The sequence below is a fragment of the Gymnodraco acuticeps genome, unplaced genomic scaffold (assembly GCF_902827175.1).
Source record: "Gymnodraco acuticeps unplaced genomic scaffold, fGymAcu1.1, whole genome shotgun sequence".
In the NCBI taxonomy this organism is placed as follows: domain Eukaryota; kingdom Metazoa; phylum Chordata; class Actinopteri; order Perciformes; family Bathydraconidae; genus Gymnodraco; species Gymnodraco acuticeps.
This window is the reverse complement of record NW_022990903.1, coordinates 1-20,135: the sequence shown is the minus strand read 5'-3', so window position 1 is coordinate 20,135 and position 20,135 is coordinate 1. Positions and strand designations below refer to the sequence as shown.

The following is a 20,135-nucleotide window of genomic DNA, read 5'->3' as shown; positions in this document are numbered from 1 at the left end:
TAAATTAGCAGATGAACAATGGCACTTGTGAATTGTGAAAGTGGCAATTTTTGTGACCATGTGGCCTAATGGACAAGTCGTCTGACTTCGGATCAGAAGGTTGAGGGTTCGAGTCCCTTCGTGGTTGAAATATCTAGCCTCAGTCATTAAACTAATCCTTCCTGCCAATTTGACATCATTCAAAACACCCTCTGGTCCAAGAGTAGACCATTTCCTTTTGTGAAAGAAAAGCAAGTATTCCAACAACTAGCTCTCGTGAAATCTGCTGTCTACTTTTCAAGCTATTTCTTCTCCACCAACTCCAAACTGGGATTTGATCAGATCTGATTGACGATCAACAATTCCCCCGATATTTTACCGTTTTGAACAGTACCTTTTTTTAACTTTTCTCGCTTCAAAAGTTCTACTAAGGTAGGCCGGTTAGCTCAGATGGTTAGAGTGTGGTGCTAATAACGCCTAGGTCATGGGTTCAATCCCCATACTGGCCAGTTAATGTAGCTTATTAAGTCAATGCAGCTGCACTGTTTATTTCAAAAAGTGAGAATTTATTCCGATTACTTTCACATGTGAAGTCTCCAGTCAATCTATCACTCCTGGTCCACGACAAACTCGGAAATGGTCTAACTTGAATAACTATCCGAACGTTGTCCACTCATTTACTCTCTGTCCCAAACTGAACTTGCAAAAAAAACGATTATACTAAGCATTTCTACAATGGTCACTTTCTAAACTTGCAAACATTAGTTTAAATTAGCAGATTAACAATGGCACTTGTGAATTGTGAAAGGTGCAATTTTTGTGACCATGTGGCCTAATGGACAAGGCTTCTGACTTCGGATCAGAAGATTGAGGGTTCGAGTCCCTTCGTGTTTGAAATATCTAGCCTCAGTCATTGATCTAATCCTTCCAGCAAATTTGACATCATTAAAAACACCCTCTGGTCCAATAGTAGACCATTTCCTTTTGTGAAAGAAAAGCAGGTATTCCAACAACTAGCTCTCGTGAAATCTGCAGTCTACTTTTCAAGCTATCTCTTCTCCACCAACTCCAAACTGGGATTTGATCAGATCTGATTGACGATCAACAATTGCTCCGATATTTTACCGTTTTGAACAGTACCTTTACTTTTTTACTTTTCTCGCTTCAAAAGTTCTACTAAGGTAGGCCGGTTAGCTCAGATGGTTAGAGCGTGGTGCTAATAATGCCAAGGTCATGGGTGCAATCCCCATACTGGCCAGTTAATGTAGCTTATTAAGTCAATGCAGCTGCACTGTTTATTTCAAAAAGTGAGAATTTATTGCCGATTACTTTCACATGTGAAGTCTCCAGTCAATCTATCACTCCTGGTCCACGACAAACTCGGAAATGGTCTAACCTGAATAACTATCCAAACGTTGTCCACTCATTTACTCTCTGTCCCAAACTGAACTTGCAAAAAAAACGATTATAGTAAGCATTTCTACAATGGTCACTTTCTGAACTTGCAAACACTAGTTTCAATTAGGATATGAACAATGGCACTTGTGAATTGTGAAAGGTCCAATTTTTGTGACCATGTGGCCTAATGGACAAGGCGTCTGACTTCGGATCAGAAGATTGAGGATTCGAGTCCCTTCGTGGTTGAAATATCTAGCCTCAGTCATTGATCTAATCCTTCCTGCAAATTAGACATTATTCAAAACACCCTCTGGTCCAATAGTAGACCATTTGCTTTTGTGAAAGAAAAGCAAGTATTCCAACAACTAGCTCTCGTGAAATCTGCAGTCTACTTTTCAAGCTATCTCTTCTCCACCAACTCCAAACTGGGATTTGATCAGATCTGATTGACGATCAACAATTGCTCCGATATTTTACCGTTTTGAACAGTACCTTTACTTTTCTCGCTTCAAAAGTTCTACTAAGGTAGGCCGGTTAGCTCAGATGGTTAGAGCGTGGTGCTAATAACGCCAAGGTCATGGGTTCAATCCCCATACTTGCCAGTTAATGTAGCTTATTAAGTCAATGCAGCTGCACTGTTTATTTCAAAAAGTGAGAATTTATTTCGATTACTTTCACATGTGAAGTCTCCAGTCAATCTATCACTCCTGGTCCACGACAAACTCGGGAATGGTCTAACCTGAATAACTATCCAAACATTGTCCACTCACTTACTCTCTGTCCCAAACTGAACTTGCAAAAAAAACGATTATACTAAGCATTTCTACAATGGTCACTTTCTGAACTTGCAAACACTAGTTTCAATTAGGATATGAACAATGGCACTTGTGAATTGTGAAAGGTCCAATTTTTGTGAACATGTGGCCTAATGGATAAGGCATCTGACTTCTGATCAGAAGATTGAGGATTCGAGTCCCTTCGTGGTTGAAATATCTAGCCTCAGTCATTGAACTAATCCTTCCTGCAAATTTGACATCATTCAAAACACCCTCTGGTCCAATACTAGACCATTTCCCTTTGTGAAAGAAAAGCAAGTATTCCAACAACTAGCTCTCGTGAAATCTGCTGTCTACTTTTCAAGCTATCTCTTCTCCACCAACTCCAAACTGGGATTTGATCAGATCTGATTGACGATCAACAATTGCTCCGATATTTTACATTACTTTTCTCGCTTCAAAAGTTCTACTAAGGTAGGCCGGTTAGCTCAGATGGTTAGAGCGTGGTGCTAATAACGCCAAGGTCATGGGTTCAATCCCCATACTGAACAGTTAATGTAGCTTATTAAGTCAATGCAGCTGCACTGTTTATTTCAAAAAGTGAGAATTTATTCCGATTACTTTCAAATGTGAAGACTCCAGTCAATATATCACTCTTGGTCCACGACAAACCCTGAAATGGTCTAACCTGAACAACTATCCAAACGGTGTCCACTCATTTACTCTCTGTCCGAAACTGAACTTACAAAAAAAACGATTATACTAAGCATTTCTACAATTGTCACTTTCTGAACTTGCAAACACTAGTTTCAATTAGGATATGAACAATGGCACTTGTGAATTGTGAAAGGTGCACTTTTGTGACCATGTGGCCTAATGGACTAGGCGTCTGACTTCGCATCAGAAGATTGAGGGTTCGAGTCCCTTCGTGGTTGAAATATCTAGCCTCAGTCATTGAACTAATCCTTCCTGCCAATTTGACATAATTCAAAACACCCTCTGGTCCAATAGTAGACTATTTGCTTTTGTGAAAGAAAAGCAAGTATTCCAACAACTAGCTCTCGTGAAATCTGCAGTCTACTTTTCAAGCTATCTCTTCTCCACCAACTCCAAACTGGGATTTGATCAGATCTGATTGACGATCAACAATTGCTCCGATATTTTACCGTTTTGAACAGTACCTTTTTTTAACTTTTCTCGCTTCAAAAATTCTACTAAGGTAGGCCGGTTAGCTCAGATGGTTAGAGCGTGGTGCTAATAACGCCAAGCTCACTGGTTCAATCCCCATACTGACCAGTTAATGTAGCTTATTAAGTCAATGCAGCTGCACTGTTTATTTCAAAAAGTGAGAATTTATTCCGATTACTTTCACATGTGAAGTCTCCAGTCAATCTATCACTCCTGGTCCACGACAAACTCGGAAATGGTCTAACCTGAATAACTATCCAAACGTTGTCTACTCATTTACACTCTGTCCCAAACTGAACTTGCAAAGAAAACGATTATACTAAGCATTTCTACAATGGTCACTTTCTGAACTTGCAAACACTAGTTTCAATTAGGATATGAACAATGGCACTTGTGAATTGTGAAAGGTGCATTTTTGAGACCATGTGGCCTAATTGACTAGGCGTCTGACTTCGGATCAGAAGATTGAGGGTTCGAGTCCTTTCGTGTTTGAAATATCTAGCCTCAGTCATTGATCTAATCCTTTCTGCAAATTTGACATCATTCAAAACACCCTCTGGTCCAATAGTAGACCATTTCCTTTTGTGAAAGAAAAGCAAGTATTCCAACAACTAGCTCTCGTGAAATCTGCAGTCTACTTTTCAAGCTATCTCTTCTCCACCAACTCCAAACTGGGATTTGATCAGATCTGATTGACTATCAACAATTGCTCCGATATTTTACCTTACTTTTCTCGCTTCAAAAGTTCTACTAAGGTAGACCGGTTAGCTCAGATGGTTAGAGCGTGGTGCTAATAACGCCAAGGTCATGGGTTCAATCCCCATACTGGCCAGTTAGTGTAGCTTATTAAGTCAATGCAGCTGCACTGTTTATTTCTAAAAGTGAGAGTTTATTCCGATTACTTTCACATGTGAAGTCTCCAGTCAATCTATCACTCCTGGTCCACGACAAACTCTGAAATGGTCTAACCTGAATAACTATCCAAACGTTGTCCACTCATTTACACTCTGTCGAAACTGAACTTGCAAAGAAAACGATTATACTAAGCATTTCTACAATGGTCACTTTCTGAACTTGCAAACACTAGTTTCAATTAGGATATGAACAATGGCACTTGTGAATTGTGAAAGGTGCACTTTTGTGACCATGTGGCCTAATGGACTAGGCGTCTGACTTCGCATCAGAAGATTGAGGGTTCGAGTCCCTTCGTGGTTGAAATATCTAGCCTCAGTCATTGAACTAATCCTTCCTGCCAATTTGACATAATTCAAAACACCCTCTGGTCCAATAGTAGACTATTTGCTTTTGTGAAAGAAAAGCAAGTATTCCAACAACTAGCTCTCGTGAAATCTGCAGTCTACTTTTCAAGCTATCTCTTCTCCACCAACTCCAAACTGGGATTTGATCAGATCTGATTGACGATCAACAATTGCTCCGATATTTTACCGTTTTGAACAGTACCTTTTTTTAACTTTTCTCGCTTCAAAAATTCTACTAAGGTAGGCCGGTTAGCTCAGATGGTTAGAGCGTGGTGCTAATAACGCCAAGGTCATGGGTTCAATCCCCATACTGACCAGTTAATGTAGCTTATTAAGTCAATGCAGCTGCACTGTTTATTTCAAAAAGTGAGAATTTATTCCGATTACTTTCACATGTGAAGTCTCCAGTCAATCTATCACTCCTGGTCCACGACAAACTCGGAAATGGTCTAACCTGAATAACTATCCAAACGTTGTCTACTCATTTACACTCTGTCCCAAACTGAACTTGCAAAGAAAACGATTATACTAAGCATTTCTACAATGGTCACTTTCTGAACTTGCAAACACTAGTTTCAATTAGGATATGAACAATGGCACTTGTGAATTGTGAAAGGTGCATTTTTGCGACCATGTCGCCTAATTGACTAGGCGTCTGACTTCGGATCAGAAGATTGAGGGTTCGAGTCCTTTCGTGGTTGAAATATCTAGCCTCAGTCATTGATCTAATCCTTTCTGCAAATTTGACATCATTCAAAACACCCTCTGGTCCAATAGTAGACCATTTCCTTTTGTGAAAGAAAAGCAAGTATTCCAACAACTAGCTCTCGTGAAATCTGCAGTCTACTTTTCAAGCTATCTCTTCTCCACCAACTCCAAACTGGGATTTGATCAGATCTGATTGACTATCAACAATTGCTCCGATATTTTACCTTACTTTTCTCGCTTCAAAAGTTCTACTAAGGTAGGCCGGTTAGCTCAGATGGTTAGAGCGTGGTGCTAATAACGCCAAGGTCATGGGTTCATTCCCCATACTGGCCAGTTAATGTAGCTTATTAAGTCAATGCAGCTGCACTGTTTATTTCAAAAAGCGAGAATTTATTCCGATTACTTTCACATGTGAAGTCTCCAGTCAATCTATCACTCCTGGTCCACGACAAACTCGGAAATGGTCTAACCTGAATAACTATCCAAACGTTGTCCATTCACTTACGGCCCGTCTACACTACAGGCGTCAAAAAATGCTTTCAACGCTTCGCCCATTCATTTGAATGGGGTGACGTAGGATATTTTCAAACTTCGCCGAACTGCATTGATGGTAGCTTGGCAAGGCGTTGCAAGCGTCGCGAGCCTCAAAAGTTGAACATTGTTCAACTTTTGAGGCTCGATGCTTTCTCGAAGCTGGCGTCAGCCAATCAAATCCCGTTTTTGCAATTCCCGCCAGTACAAGCGCTAGCCAATCAAACCGCGTGTATGCTGATCCCGCAGGTCTTGACTATTTTCCATATGTCATAAAATGGAGGACAAATTAATCATTGCTGTGGCAAATGTCCCAGTCCTGTATGACTGTACTCTGTTCACCTACCGGGACCTAAACCGGAGGAACCAGGCATGGCGGGAGGTGGCAGAGACAGTTGGTGAAACTGGTAGGTTTTCAACTGTTTGGGGAGTTTATATCCAGTTTACTTCGTTTTAGCATTGAATGGACAGCTAATAATGTAGCATAATAACATATAATATATATTAATAATAAAAAAACATTATAATAAGCATAATATATAACATAACATATAATACATGCATAGCTATCAAGCATAGACAGTATATTTAGCCAGCTAGTAATGTAGCATAACATATAATGTATATTAATACAAAAATATTATATATAATATAATAAGTATAAGCATAATATATAACATATAATACATGCAGAGGGTGTCGTTTTTCTCATACTGATATTCTGAACAATCTGTGCTGTTGTATTTGCTGTAAAGTGTCTCTACTGTAGGCTAATTGTATTATATGTACAGCACTTTGGCTCGACCAAAAATCGTTTATAAATGTGCTATATAAATCAAACTTGATTTGATTCACAGCTATCAAGCATAGACAGTATATTTAGCCAGCATGGAATGTAGCATACAAATAGCATTCATTAATGGAGGAATAATTTAGTAAATTCAAGAAATTCACTTTATTATTTATTAACTTTATTATTTCATTTCATTTTATTAGATAATGTCTGCAAGAAGAGATGGAAGAGTCTGAGGGACAGGTTCCGCAAGGGAAATAATATGGAGAAGGAGGCCAAAAGAAGCGGGGCAGGGTCTGCAGGGGGGTACAAGCCCTGGCGTTTCATGGCAGTGATGGGGTTTTTAACCCCATTCATCATAGACCGTGAGACGTCCAGCAATGTCCCCCGGCAGACCCTGCCTCCATCCACCCTGGTGGCAGAGGAAGAGAGCCAGGTGGACAGTGAGTCAGCCAGCCAGTCCACCAGCCAGTCCGCCAGTCAGCCAGCAGCAGTCAGCCAGGAGGAGAATGCTGAGGTCCGGGGCAAAACACGGGGGAGGGGGAGGGAGATGTCCTCATTTGAACGAAGTCTGCTGTCAGCAATTACCCAGCAATTGCCCAGCCAACCCCACCAGTGGTGGAGGAGAACGAGGACTTGCAATTTTTCAAGAGCCTCTTGCCCACCATGAGGCAGATGACAAGGGCACAGAGGGCAAGAGTCCGCCTCGGGGTACACCAAATAATTGTTGACGTGGACCAGCAGGACAATTTATAATTTAATAATTTTTTCACACATACTGATCCACATTACATTTTTTTACACTCATCACTCATCACACACACTCAAATTCACCAAATAAAACATTATTTCAAGTATGTTATGGCTATACTGTGTCTTCACTTGTTCATGTGGTTTGTCAGTTGCAACATACCAGAAGCTTCATGTATGTCGGTATATATAATGTGCTTTCTTCTGTAATTGGTCATGTGAAAACCTATTGAAATTATGAGTGGTTTATCAGTAAAAACAGGGCTGAAAGAAAAAGGTTGTTAGTCATATCATGATATAATAATATCAATTCAAGAAACATGTTTATTAGGAATGTTTGATTTTAAAAATGGCTCATTTGGAATATTTGCTCTTTTAAGAAAATGGGTAGCTCTTAAAAGAGCTTTTGGTTTGGAGGAGCCATGGTGACCCTACACCACTTTATGCTGCCATGACACTACACCCTCCTCATTCAAATAGGAGCAGAAGGTCTCCCGCAGTTGGATGGATCGGCGTGTGGCGTTGTTTGAGCCCATCATAGGTGCATCGCGCAGGGTTGGAGCTTCATCACTCGACTCTGCGACGACAGGGACGACAGGTGTGCGTGATGACCTTCCTATCGTCTTCCTGCGGAGGAAGTTGTGCAACACACAGGTGGCCTTCACACACAACTCTGTTACCTCCGGGCTGGTGGTGATGACACGCCGGAACATTCTCCACTGAGATGAGAGGATGCCAAACGCACATTCAACCACCAACCTGGCCCGGCTGAGGCGGTAGTTGAACAGCCTCCTTTCACGCGTGAGCTGACGTCCAGGGAACGGACGCAGCAGGTTGTCCAGCAGCGGAAAAGCCTCATCTCCAACAAACACATGGGGAAGAAGGCCCACCCGCTCTGCTCCTGGGATGACGGTGTCAGGTGGTAGCTGCAGACTGCCATCTCTGAGGCTCTCTCCAAAAGCGGAATTCCGCAGGCTCCCACCATCGCTGCTCCTTCCAAAACCTCTGACATCCACTACCCTGAAGAGGTACTCAGCATCCACGACAGCCAAAAGTACCAAGAAGTGGCTGGACTTGTAGTTGAAGTAGAGGGACCCAGAATTTGCCGGAGCCTGGATCACCACGTGCTTCCCATCAATGCCACAAACGCAATTTGGAAAGATCCAGCGATCCTGAAACCTAGCAGCGATGGCTCTCCAGTCCTCCGTCTGTGGTACCGGCATGGTCTCCTCGACCAGCGCGGTCCAGATGGCACCCGCAACCTCCTTGACGATGACAGCCACTGTTGCATGCCCGACCCGATAGCTGAATGCTATGGTCCTGTACGAGTCACCGGTTGCCAGGTACCTGAGAAAAAAGTAATATACAAGATTTTTTGAACAATATCTAGCCTCAGTCATTGATCTAATCCTTCCTGCCAATTTGACATCATTCAAAACACCCTCTGGTCCAATAGTAGACCATTTCCTTTTGTGAAAGAAAAGCAAGTATTCCAACAACTAGCTCTCGTGAAATCTGCTGTCTACTTTTCAAGCTATCTCTTCTCCACCAACTCCAAACTGGGATTTGATCAGATCTGATTGACGATCAACAATTGCTCCGATATTTTACCGTTTTGAACAGTACCTTTACTTAACTTTTCTCGCTTCAAAAGTTCTACTAAGGTAGGCCGGTAGCTCAGATGGTTAGAGCGTGGTGCTAATAACGCCAAGGTCATGTGTTCAATCCCCATACTGGCCAGTTAATGTAGCTTATTAAGTCAATGCAGCTGCACTTGGTCCCCTCCTCTTCTCCTTGTACACAAACTCGCTCGGATCAGTCATTAGCCCGCATGGTTTTTCTTACCACTGCTACGCTGATGACACCCAATTAATTCTGTCCTTTCCCCGCTCAGAGACCCAGGTCGTTGCACGCATCTCTGCTACAATGGCACTTGTGCATTGTGAAAGATGTTCTTTTTGTGACCATGTGGCCTAATGGACAAGGCGTCTGACTTCGGATCAGAAGATTGAGGGTTCGAGTCCCTTCGTGGTTGAAATATCTAGCCTCAGTCATTGATCTAATCATTCCAGCAAATTTGACATCATTCAAAACACCCTCTGGTCCAATAGTAGACCATTTGCTTTTGTGAAAGAAAAGCAAGTATTCCAACAACTAGCTCTCGTGAAATCTGAAGTCTACTTTTCAAGCTATCTCTTCTCCACCAACTCCAAACTGGGATTTGATCAGATCTGATTGACGATCAACAATTGCTCCGATATTTTACCTTACTTTTCTCGCTTCAAAAGTTCTACTAAGGTAGGCCGGTTAGCTCAGATGGTTAGAGTGTGGTGATAATAACGCCAAGGTCATGGGTTCAATCCACATACTGGCCAGTTAATGTAGCTTATTAAGTCAATGCAGCTGCACTGTTTATTTCAAAAAGTGAGAATTTATTCCGATTACTTTCACATGTGAAGTCTCCAGTCAATCTATCACTCCTGGTCCACGACAAATTCTGAAATGATCTAACCTGAATAACTATCCAAACGTTGTCCACTCATTTACTCTCTGTCGGAAACTGAACTTGCAAAAAAAACGATTATACTAAGCATTTCTACAATTGTCACTTTCTGAACTTGCAAACACTAGTTTAAATTAGGAGATGAACAATGGCACTTGTGAATTGTGAAAGGTGTATTTTTTGTGACCATGTGGCCTAATGGACAAGGCGTCTGACTTCGGATTAGAAGATTGAGGGTTCGAGTCCCTTTGTGGTTAAAATATCTAGCCTCAGTCATTGATCTAATCCTTCCTGCGAATTTGACATCATTCAAAACACCCTCTGGTCCAATAGTAGACCATTTCCTTTTTTGAAAGAAAAGCAAGTATTCCAACAACTAGCTCTCGTGAAATCTGCAGTCTACTTTTCAAGCTATCTCTTCTCCACCAACTCCAAACTGGGATTTAATCAGATCTGATTGACTATCAACAATTGCTCCGATATTTTACCGTTTTGAACAGTACCTTTTTTAAACTTTTCTCGCTTCAAAAATTCTACTAACCTGTTAAACCCCGAGCCTGTTTTTCAGGTTTCAGGCTCGAAAATGACATTCCCAGAACAAATGACAATATCTTCCCTTCTAAAAGGGTTACATTAATAATCTTTTTTCTCAAAGTAATGATAAACCTGTGAGTTGGATGTAGAAGAGTCAGATTCAATATAGATGTTTTTTATTTTAAAGAAAATTCAGATTGAACATGGTAAAAAACTGTAAATTATAGTGTCCGTCCAAAAAATATGTTGTACTTATAGTGAAAACTAACCTTGGATGATGGGTTAGTAGACTAAAAGCTTTAGGAATCCAAAGTACAACATATAATAAGTACCCTGTATCAAGATTGATGCAAAACAAGTGATATTTGACCTTTTTAGACAGATTTAGCAAAAAAAAACCCTCTTCTGGGGCCATTTGGATGGATTTTCCATATCTCTGGCCCCCCTTGCTCGATTTTGACATGTGACATCTCTTTCTGACAGTCAGAGCCAATGGAATCGAGGGGAACTCCCACATAGTCCTTATTTGGTCATGTTTATGTGTGAGACTGCTGCATCGCCGAGACCGGAAGCAGCAGCTAGCTGTGGTGGCTACCATTAGCAGCTAGCATTTACTCTCCGATCTTTACATAAAAATGGAATTATGGATTATAAATTCAATCAGTTTTTTATACATGGACGTTAAGAACCTATGGATTAACAGATTCAGCCGCGTTTTTTCTCATTTTAATGCCATTGAACACGTACTTTGATCAGATTGACAGCTACTTGTGAGACGATCTCCCTAGAAGCTTCGTAAAGGTACGTGTTGTGATGACTGTATTTGCTTCCCCTGTCGCGAGTCCGGATCACTCAGTGATGATACTATATACCTACATAATCTATGGAGTCTCAGCTTTAATCGGATATATTGTATGTGCAGCTATGATAAGTAATAAGGGTACTTTTATCTTGAGTTCTGTGCCAATGTCCGTTAGCATTTTTCGCTCAGGGGTAATTTAGATGCTTCTTGTGAGACTTGTGTTTTGTTTTGGTAAACATGGTTTGTATCGGCAGTTAGCTGAGATTATTTCTGTTAATCTGGTATAACACATTAATAGGTTCTTAAATATTAAGATCCCCTGAGACACAGTATCGTGAAAAAAAGACCCAGGGTCCCCGCCGGCGGGGACCTTCGGGCTTAACAGGCTAAGGTAGGCCGGTTAGCTCAGATGGTTAGAGCGTGGTGCTAATAACGCCAAGGTCATTGGTTCAATCCCCATACTGGCCAGTTAATGTAGTTTATTAAGTCAATGCAGCTGCACTGTTTATTTCAAAAAGTGAGAATTTATTCCGATTACTTTCACATGTGAAGTCTCCAGTCAATCTATCACTCCTGGTCCACGACAAACTCTGAAATGGTCTAACCTGAAGAACTATCCAAACGTTGTCCACTCATTTACTCTCTGTCTGAAACTGCACTTGCAAAAAAAACGATTATACTAAGCATTTCTACAATTGTAACTTTCTGAACTTCAAACACTAGTTTCAATTAGGATATGAACATTTGGCACTTGTGAATTGTGAAAGGTGCATTTTTGTGACCATGTGGCCTAATGGACAAGGCGTCTGACTTCGTATCAGAAGATTGAGGGGTTGAGTCCCTTCGTGGTTGAAATATCTAGCCTCAGTCATTGAACTAATCCTTTCTGCCAATTTGACATCATTCAAAACACCCTCTGGTCCAATAGTAGACCATTTCCTTTTGTGAAAGAAAAGCAAGTATTCCAACAACTAGCTCTCGTGAAATCTGCTGTCTACTTTTCAAGCTATCTCTTCTCCACCAACTCCAAACTGGGATTTGATCAGATCTGATTGACGATCAACAATTGCTCCGATATTTTACCGTTTTGAACAGTACCTTTTTTTGACTTTCCTCGCTTCAAAAGTTCTACTAAGGTAGGCCGGTTAGCTCAGATGGTTAGAGCGTGGTGCTAATAACGCCAAGGTCATGGGTTCAATCCCCATACTGGCCAGTTAATGTAGCTTATTAAGTCAATGCAGCTGCACTGTTTATTTAAAAAAATAAGAATTTATTCCGATTACTTTCACATGTGAAGTCTCCAGTCAATCTATCACTCCTGGTCCACGACAAACTCGGAAATGGTCTAACCTAAATAACTATCCAAACGTTGTCCACTCATTTACTCTCTGTCCCAAACTGAACTTGCAAAAAAAACGATTATACTAAGCTTTTCTACAATGGTCACTTTCTGAACTTGCAAACATTAGTTTAAATTAGCAGATGAACAATGACACTTGTGAATTGTGAAAGGTGCAATTTTTGTGACCATGTGGCCTAATGGACAAGGCGTCTGACTTCGGATCAGAAGATTGAGGGTTCGAGTCCCTTCGTGGTTGAAATATCTAGCCTCAGTCATTGATCTAATCCTTCCTGCAAATTTGACATCATTCAAAACACCCTCTGGTCCAATAGTAGACCATTTCCTTTTGTGAAAGAAAAGCAAGTATTCCAACAACTAGCTCTCGTGAAATCTGCTGTCTACTTTTCAAGCTATCTCTTCTCCACCAACTCCAAACTGGGATTTGATCAGATCTGATTGACGATCAACAATTGCTCCGATATTTTACCGTTTTGAACAGTACCTTTTTTTAACTTTTCTCGCTTCAAAAATTCTAATAAGGTAGGCCGGTTAGCTCAGATGGTTAGAGCGTGGTGCTAATAACGCCAAGGTCATGGGTTCAATCCCCATACTGGCCAGTTAATGTAGCTTATTAAGTCAATGCAGCTGCACTGTTTATTTCAAAAAGTGAGAATTTATTCCGATTACTTTCACATGTGAAGTCTCCAGTCAATCTATCACTCCTGGTCCACGACAAACTCTGAAATGGTCTAACCTGAAGAACTATCCAAACGTTGTCCACTCATTTACTCTCTGTCTGAAACTGCACTTGCAAAAAAAACGATTATACTAAGCATTTCTACAATTGTAACTTTCTGAACTTCAAACACTAGTTTCAATTAGGATATGAACATTTGGCACTTGTGAATTGTGAAAGGTGCATTTTTGTGACCATGTGGCCTAATGGACAAGGCGTCTGACTTCGTATCAGAAGATTGAGGGGTTGAGTCCCTTCGTGGTTGAAATATCTAGCCTCAGTCATTGAACTAATCCTTTCTGCCAATTTGACATCATTCAAAACACCCTCTGGTCCAATAGTAGACCATTTCCTTTTGTGAAAGAAAAGCAAGTATTCCAACAACTAGCTCTCGTGAAATCTGCTGTCTACTTTTCAAGCTATCTCTTCTCCACCAACTCCAAACTGGGATTTGATCAGATCTGATTGACGATCAACAATTGCTCCGATATTTTACCGTTTTGAACAGTACCTTTTTTTGACTTTCCTCGCTTCAAAAGTTCTACTAAGGTAGGCCGGTTAGCTCAGATGGTTAGAGCGTGGTGCTAATAACGCCAAGGTCATGGGTTCAATCCCCATACTGGCCAGTTAATGTAGCTTATTAAGTCAATGCAGCTGCACTGTTTATTAAAAAAAAATAAGAATTTATTCCGATTACTTTCACATGTGAAGTCTCCAGTCAATCTATCACTCCTGGTCCACGACAAACTCGGAAATGGTCTAACCTAAATAACTATCCAAACGTTGTCCACTCATTTACTCTCTGTCCCAAACTGAACTTGCAAAAAAAACGATTATACTAAGCATTTCTACAATGGTCACTTTCTGAACTTGCAAACATTAGTTTAAATTAGCAGATGAACAATGACACTTGTGAATTGTGAAAGGTGCAATTTTTGTGACCATGTGGCCTAATGGACAAGGCGTCTGACTTCGGATCAGAAGATTGAGGGTTCGAGTCCCTTCGTGGTTGAAATATCTAGCCTCAGTCATTGATCTAATCCTTCCTGCAAATTTGACATCATTCAAAACACCCTCTGGTCCAATAGTAGACCATTTCCTTTTGTGAAAGAAAAGCAAGTATTCCAACAACTAGCTCTCGTGAAATCTGCTGTCTACTTTTCAAGCTATCTCTTCTCCACCAACTCCAAACTGGGATTTGATCAGATCTGATTGACGATCAACAATTGCTCCGATATTTTACCGTTTTGAACAGTACCTTTTTTTAACTTTTCTCGCTTCAAAAATTCTAATAAGGTAGGCCGGTTAGCTCAGATGGTTAGAGCGTGGTGCTAATAACGCCAAGGTCATGGGTTCAATCCCCATACTGGCCAGTTAATGTAGCTTATTAAGTCAATGCAGCTGCACTGTTTATTTCAAAAAGTGAGAATTTATTCCGATTACTTTCACATGTGAAGTCTCCAGTCAATCTATCACTCCTGGTCAACGACAAACTCTGAAATGGTCTAACCTGAATAACTATCCAAACTTTGTCCACTCATTTACTCTCTGTCCCAAACTGAACTTGCAAAAAAAACGATTATACTAAGCATTTCTACAATTGTCACTTTCTGAACTTCAAACACTAGTTTCAATTAGGATATGAAGAATGGCACTTGTGAATTGTGAAAGGTGCATTTTTATGACCATGTGGCCTAATGGACAAGGCGTCTGACTTCGGATTAGAAGATTGAGGGTTCGAGTCCCTTCGTGGTTAAAATATCTAGCCTCAGTCATTGATCTAATCCTTCCTGCGAATTTGACATCATTCAAAACACCCTCTGGTCCAATAGTAGACCATTTCCTTTTGTGAAAGAAAAGCAAGTATTCCAACAACTAGCTCTCGTGAAATCTGCTGTCTACTTTTCAAGCTATCTCTTCTCCACCAACTCCAAACTGGGATTTGATCAGATCTGATTGACGATCAACAATTGCTCGGATATTTTACCGTTTTGAACAGTACCTTTTTTTAACTTTTCTCGCTTCAAAAGTTCTACTAAGGTAGGCCGGTTAGCTCAGATGGTTAGAGCGTGGTGCTAATAATGCCAAGGTCATGGGTTCAATCCCCATACTGGCCAGTTAATGTAGCTTATTAAGTCAATGCAGCTGCACTGTTTATTTCAAAAAGTGAGAATTTATTCCGATTACTTTCACATTTGAAGTCTCCAGTCAATCTATCACTCCTGGTCCACGACAAACTCGGAAATGGTCTAACCTAAATAACTATCCAAACGTTGTCCACTCATTTACTCTCTGTCCCAAACTGAACTTGCAAAAAAAACGATTATACTAAGCATTTCTACAATGGTCACTTTCTGAACTTGCAAACATTAGTTTAAATTAGCAGATGAACAATGACACTTGTGAATTGTGAAAGGTGCAATTTTTGTGACCATGTGGCCTAATGGACAAGGCGTCTGACTTCGGATCAGAAGATTGAGGGTTCGAGTCCCTTCGTGGTTGAAATATCTAGCCTCAGTCATTGATCTAATCCTTCCTGCAAATTTGACATCATTCAAAACACCCTCTGGTCCAATAGTAGACCATTTCCTTTTGTGAAAGAAAAGCAAGTATTCCAACAACTAGCTCTCGTGAAATCTGCTGTCTACTTTTCAAGCTATCTCTTCTCCACCAACTCCAAACTGGGATTTGATCAGATCTGATTGACGATCAACAATTGCTCCGATATTTTACCGTTTTGAACAGTACCTTTTTTTAACTTTTCTCGCTTCAAAAATTCTAATAAGGTAGGCCGGTTAGCTCAGATGGTTAGAGCGTGGTGCTAATAACGCCAAGGTCATGGGTTCAATCCCCATACTGGCCAGTTAATGTAGCTTATTAAGTCAATGCAGCTGCACTGTTTATTTCAAAAAGTGAGAATTTATTCCGATTACTTTCACATGTGAAGTCTCCAGTCAATCTATCACTCCTGGTCCACGACAAACTCTGAAATGGTCTAACCTGAATAACTATCCAAACTTTGTCCACTCATTTACTCTCTGTCCCAAACTGAACTTGCAAAAAAAACGATTATACTAAGCATTTCTACAATTGTCACTTTCTGAACTTCAAACACTAGTTTCAATTAGGATATGAAGAATGGCACTTGTGAATTGTGAAAGGTGCATTTTTGTGAACATGTGGCCTAATGGACAAGGCGTCTGACTTCGGATTAGAAGATTGAGGGTTCGAGTCCCTTCGTGGTTAAAATATCTAGCCTCAGTCATTGATCTAATCCTTCCTGCGAATTTGACATCATTCAAAACACCCTCTGGTCCAATAGTAGACCATTTCCTTTTGTGAAAGAAAAGCAAGTATTCCAACAACTAGCTCTCGTGAAATCTGCTGTCTACTTTTCAAGCTATCTCTTCTCCACCAACTCCAAACTGGGATTTGATCAGATCTGATTGACGATCAACAATTGCTCGGATATTTTACCGTTTTGAACAGTACCTTTTTTTAACTTTTCTCGCTTCAAAAGTTCTACTAAGGTAGGCCGGTTAGCTCAGATGGTTAGAGCGTGGTGCTAATAATGCCAAGGTCATGGGTTCAATCCCCATACTGGCCAGTTAATGTAGCTTATTAAGTCAATGCAGCTGCACTGTTTATTTCAAAAAGTGAGAATTTATTCCGATTACTTTCACATTTGAAGTCTCCAGTCAATCTATCACTCCTGGTCCACGACAAACTCTGAAATGGTCTAACCTGAATAACTATCCAAACGTTGTCCACTCATTTACTCTCTGTCCGAAACTGAACTTGCAAAAAAAAACGATTATACTAAGCATTTCTACAATGGTCACTTTCTGAACTTGCAAACACTAGTTTAAATTAGGAGATGAACAATGGCACTTGTGAATTGTGAAAGGTGTATTTTTTGTGACCATGTGGCCTAATGGACAAGGCGTCTGACTTTGGATCAGAAGATTGAGGGTTCGAGTCCCTTCGTGGTTGAAATATTTAGCCTCAGTCATTGAACTAATCCTTCCTGCCAATTTTACATCATTCAAAACACCCTCTGGTCCAATAGTAGACCATTTCCTTTTTTGAAAGAAAAGCAAGTATTCCAACAACTAGCTCTCGTGAAATCTGCAGTCTACTTTTCAAGCTATCTCTTCTCCACCAACTCCAAACTGGATCTGATTGACGATCAACAATTGCTCCGATATTTTACCGTTTTGAACAGTACCTTTTTTTAACTTTTCTCGCTTCAAAAATTCTAATAAGGTAGGCCGGTTAGCTCAGATGGTTAGAGTGTGGTGCTAATAACGCCAAGGTCATGGGTTCAATCCCCATACTGGCCAGTTAATGTAGCTTATTAAGTCAATGCAGCTGCACTGTTTATTTCAAAAAGTGAGAATTTATTCCGATTACTTTCACATGTGAAGTCTCCAGTCAATCTATCACTCCTGGTCCACGACAAACTCTGAAATGGTCTAACCTGAATAACTATCCAAACGTTGTCCACTCATTACACTCTGTCCGAAACTGAACTTGCAAAAAAAAACGATTATACTAAGCATTTCTACAATTGTCACTTTCTGAACTTGTAAACACTAGTTTAAATTAGGAGATGAACAATGGCACTTGTGCATTGTGAAAGGTGTATTTTTTGTGATCATGTGGCCTAAAGGACAAGGCGTCTGACTTCGGATCAGAAGATTGAGGGTTCGAGTCCCTTCGTGGTTGAAATATCTAGCCTCAGTCATTGAACTAATCCTTCCTGCCAATTTGACATCATTCAAAACACCCTCTGGTCCAATAGTAGACCATTTCCTTTTTTGAAAGAAAAGCAAGTATTCCAACAACTAGCTCTCGTGAAATCTGCAGTCTACTTTTCAAGTTATCTCTTCTCCACCAACTCCAAACTGGGATTTGATCAGATCTGATTGACGATCAACAATTGCTCCGATATTTTACCGTTTTGAACAGTACCTTTTTTTAATTTTTCTCGCTTCAAAAGTTCTACAAAGGTAGGCCGGATAGCTCAGATGGTTAGAGTGTGCTGCTAATAAAGCCAAGGTCATGGGTTCAATCCCCATACTGACCAGTTAATGTAGCTTATTAAGTCAATATAGCTGCACTGTTTATTTCAAAAAGTGAGAATTTATTCCGATTACTTTCACATGTGAAGTCTCCAGTCAATCGATCACTCCTGGTCCACGACAAACTCTGAAATGGTCTAACCTGAATAACTATCCAAACGTTGTCCACTCATTTACTCTCTGTCCCAAACTGAACTTGCAAAAAAAACGATTATACTAAGCATTTCTACAATGGACACTTTCTGAACTTGCAAACATTAGTTTCAATTAGGATATGAACAATGGCACTTGTTCATTGTTTGTGACCATGTGGCCTAATGGACAAGGCGTCTGACTTCGTATCAGAAGATTGAGGGGTTGAGTCCCTTCGTGGTTGAAATATCTAGCCTCAGTCATTGAACTAATCCTTTCTGCCAATTTGACATCATTCAAAACACCCTCTGGTCCAATAGTAGACCATTTCCTTTTGTGAAAGAAAAGCAAGTATTCCAACAACTAGCTCTCGTGAAATCTGCTGTCTACTTTTCAAGCTATCTCTTCTCCACTAACTCCAAACTGGGATTTGATCAGATCTGATTGACGATCAACAATTGCTCCGATATTTTACCGTTTTGAACAGTACCTTTTTTTGACTTTTCTCGCTTCAAAAGTTCTACTAAGGTAGGCCGGTTAGCTCAGATGGTTAGAGCGTGGTGCTAATAATGCCAAGGTCATGGGTTCAATCCCCATACTGGCCAGTTAATGTAGCTTATTAAGTCAATGCAGCTGCACTGTTTATTAAAAAAAAATAAGAATTTATTCCGATTACTTTCACATGTGAAGTCTCCAGTCAATCTATCACTCCTGGTCCACAACAAACTCTGAAATGGTCTAACCTAAATAACTATCCAAACGTTGTCCACTCATTTACTCTCTGTCCCAAACTGAACTTGCAAAAAAAAACGATTATACTAAGCATTTCTACAATGGTCACTTTCTGAACTTGCAAACATTAGTTTAAATTAGCAGATGAACAATGGCACTTGTGAATTGTGAAAGGTGCAATTTTTGTGACCATGTGGCCTAATGGACAAGGCGTCTGACTTCGGATCAGAAGATTGAGGGTTCGAGTCCCTTCGTGGTTGAAATATCTAGCCTCAGTCATTGATCTAATCCTTCCTGCAAATTTGACATCATTCAAAACACCCTCTGGTCCAATAGTAGACCATTTCCTTTTGTGAAAGAAAAGCAAGTATTCCAACAACTAGCTCTCGTGAAATCTGCTGTCTACTTTTCAAGCTATCTCTTCTCCACCACACTCCAAACTGGGATTTGATCAGATCTGATTGACGATTCAACAATTTGCACCGATATTTTACCGTTTTGAACAGTACCTTTTTTTTAACTTTTCTCGCTTCAAAAATCTAATAAGGTAGGCCTGTTTAGTCTCAGATGGTTAGAAGCCGTTTTTGGTGTTAATAACGCCAAGGTCATGGGTTCAATCCCATACTCGGCCAGTTAATGTAGCTTATTAAGTCAATGCAGCTGCACTGTTTATTAAAAAAAAATAAGAATTTATTCCGATTACTTTCACATGTGAAGTCTCCAGTCAATCTATCACTCCTGGTCCACGACAAACTCGGAAATGGTCTAACCTAAATAACTATCCAAACGTTGTCCACTCATTTACTCTCTGTCCCAAACTGAACTTGAAAAAAAAAAACGATTATACTAAGCATTTCTACAATGGTCACTTTCTGAACTTGCAAACAT

General features: G+C 40.3%; 29 non-coding genes across 29 annotated transcripts; all 29 read left to right on the top strand.

The window, feature by feature from the left end:
- The first annotated feature begins 54 nt into the window (after window positions 1-54).
- Window positions 55-127, top strand: trnar-ucg. The gene has a single exon. It is a non-coding gene; the product is annotated as a tRNA-Arg (tRNA).
- Window positions 128-414: 287 nt separating this feature from the next.
- On the top strand, window positions 415-488 carry trnai-aau. The gene has a single exon. It is a non-coding gene; the product is annotated as a tRNA-Ile (tRNA).
- A 675-nt stretch (window positions 489-1,163) lies between these two features.
- Window positions 1,164-1,237, top strand: trnai-aau. The gene has a single exon. It is a non-coding gene; the product is annotated as a tRNA-Ile (tRNA).
- A 313-nt stretch (window positions 1,238-1,550) lies between these two features.
- trnar-ucg lies at window positions 1,551-1,623 on the top strand. The gene has a single exon. It is a non-coding gene; the product is annotated as a tRNA-Arg (tRNA).
- A 282-nt stretch (window positions 1,624-1,905) lies between these two features.
- On the top strand, window positions 1,906-1,979 carry trnai-aau. The gene has a single exon. It is a non-coding gene; the product is annotated as a tRNA-Ile (tRNA).
- A 651-nt stretch (window positions 1,980-2,630) lies between these two features.
- Window positions 2,631-2,704, top strand: trnai-aau. Its single transcript has one exon. It is a non-coding gene; the product is annotated as a tRNA-Ile (tRNA).
- A 1,395-nt stretch (window positions 2,705-4,099) lies between these two features.
- On the top strand, window positions 4,100-4,173 carry trnai-aau. The gene has a single exon. It is a non-coding gene; the product is annotated as a tRNA-Ile (tRNA).
- A 670-nt stretch (window positions 4,174-4,843) lies between these two features.
- On the top strand, window positions 4,844-4,917 carry trnai-aau. The gene has a single exon. It is a non-coding gene; the product is annotated as a tRNA-Ile (tRNA).
- A 650-nt stretch (window positions 4,918-5,567) lies between these two features.
- On the top strand, window positions 5,568-5,641 carry trnai-aau. Its single transcript has one exon. It is a non-coding gene; the product is annotated as a tRNA-Ile (tRNA).
- A 3,408-nt stretch (window positions 5,642-9,049) lies between these two features.
- Window positions 9,050-9,122, top strand: trnai-aau. The gene has a single exon. It is a non-coding gene; the product is annotated as a tRNA-Ile (tRNA).
- Window positions 9,123-9,344: 222 nt separating this feature from the next.
- trnar-ucg lies at window positions 9,345-9,417 on the top strand. The gene has a single exon. It is a non-coding gene; the product is annotated as a tRNA-Arg (tRNA).
- A 266-nt stretch (window positions 9,418-9,683) lies between these two features.
- trnai-aau lies at window positions 9,684-9,757 on the top strand. Its single transcript has one exon. It is a non-coding gene; the product is annotated as a tRNA-Ile (tRNA).
- Window positions 9,758-10,069: 312 nt separating this feature from the next.
- Window positions 10,070-10,142, top strand: trnar-ucg. Its single transcript has one exon. It is a non-coding gene; the product is annotated as a tRNA-Arg (tRNA).
- Window positions 10,143-11,615: 1,473 nt separating this feature from the next.
- On the top strand, window positions 11,616-11,689 carry trnai-aau. The gene has a single exon. It is a non-coding gene; the product is annotated as a tRNA-Ile (tRNA).
- A 671-nt stretch (window positions 11,690-12,360) lies between these two features.
- Window positions 12,361-12,434, top strand: trnai-aau. Its single transcript has one exon. It is a non-coding gene; the product is annotated as a tRNA-Ile (tRNA).
- Window positions 12,435-12,746: 312 nt separating this feature from the next.
- Window positions 12,747-12,819, top strand: trnar-ucg. The gene has a single exon. It is a non-coding gene; the product is annotated as a tRNA-Arg (tRNA).
- A 287-nt stretch (window positions 12,820-13,106) lies between these two features.
- Window positions 13,107-13,180, top strand: trnai-aau. Its single transcript has one exon. It is a non-coding gene; the product is annotated as a tRNA-Ile (tRNA).
- Window positions 13,181-13,851: 671 nt separating this feature from the next.
- trnai-aau lies at window positions 13,852-13,925 on the top strand. The gene has a single exon. It is a non-coding gene; the product is annotated as a tRNA-Ile (tRNA).
- A 313-nt stretch (window positions 13,926-14,238) lies between these two features.
- trnar-ucg lies at window positions 14,239-14,311 on the top strand. Its single transcript has one exon. It is a non-coding gene; the product is annotated as a tRNA-Arg (tRNA).
- A 287-nt stretch (window positions 14,312-14,598) lies between these two features.
- trnai-aau lies at window positions 14,599-14,672 on the top strand. The gene has a single exon. It is a non-coding gene; the product is annotated as a tRNA-Ile (tRNA).
- Window positions 14,673-14,982: 310 nt separating this feature from the next.
- trnar-ucg lies at window positions 14,983-15,055 on the top strand. Its single transcript has one exon. It is a non-coding gene; the product is annotated as a tRNA-Arg (tRNA).
- A 287-nt stretch (window positions 15,056-15,342) lies between these two features.
- On the top strand, window positions 15,343-15,416 carry trnai-aau. The gene has a single exon. It is a non-coding gene; the product is annotated as a tRNA-Ile (tRNA).
- Window positions 15,417-15,728: 312 nt separating this feature from the next.
- Window positions 15,729-15,801, top strand: trnar-ucg. The gene has a single exon. It is a non-coding gene; the product is annotated as a tRNA-Arg (tRNA).
- Window positions 15,802-16,088: 287 nt separating this feature from the next.
- On the top strand, window positions 16,089-16,162 carry trnai-aau. Its single transcript has one exon. It is a non-coding gene; the product is annotated as a tRNA-Ile (tRNA).
- Window positions 16,163-16,832: 670 nt separating this feature from the next.
- trnai-aau lies at window positions 16,833-16,906 on the top strand. Its single transcript has one exon. It is a non-coding gene; the product is annotated as a tRNA-Ile (tRNA).
- Window positions 16,907-17,219: 313 nt separating this feature from the next.
- On the top strand, window positions 17,220-17,292 carry trnaq-uug. Its single transcript has one exon. It is a non-coding gene; the product is annotated as a tRNA-Gln (tRNA).
- A 276-nt stretch (window positions 17,293-17,568) lies between these two features.
- On the top strand, window positions 17,569-17,642 carry trnai-aau. Its single transcript has one exon. It is a non-coding gene; the product is annotated as a tRNA-Ile (tRNA).
- A 1,404-nt stretch (window positions 17,643-19,046) lies between these two features.
- On the top strand, window positions 19,047-19,120 carry trnai-aau. Its single transcript has one exon. It is a non-coding gene; the product is annotated as a tRNA-Ile (tRNA).
- A 314-nt stretch (window positions 19,121-19,434) lies between these two features.
- trnar-ucg lies at window positions 19,435-19,507 on the top strand. Its single transcript has one exon. It is a non-coding gene; the product is annotated as a tRNA-Arg (tRNA).
- The last annotated feature ends 628 nt before the right edge of the window (window positions 19,508-20,135 follow it).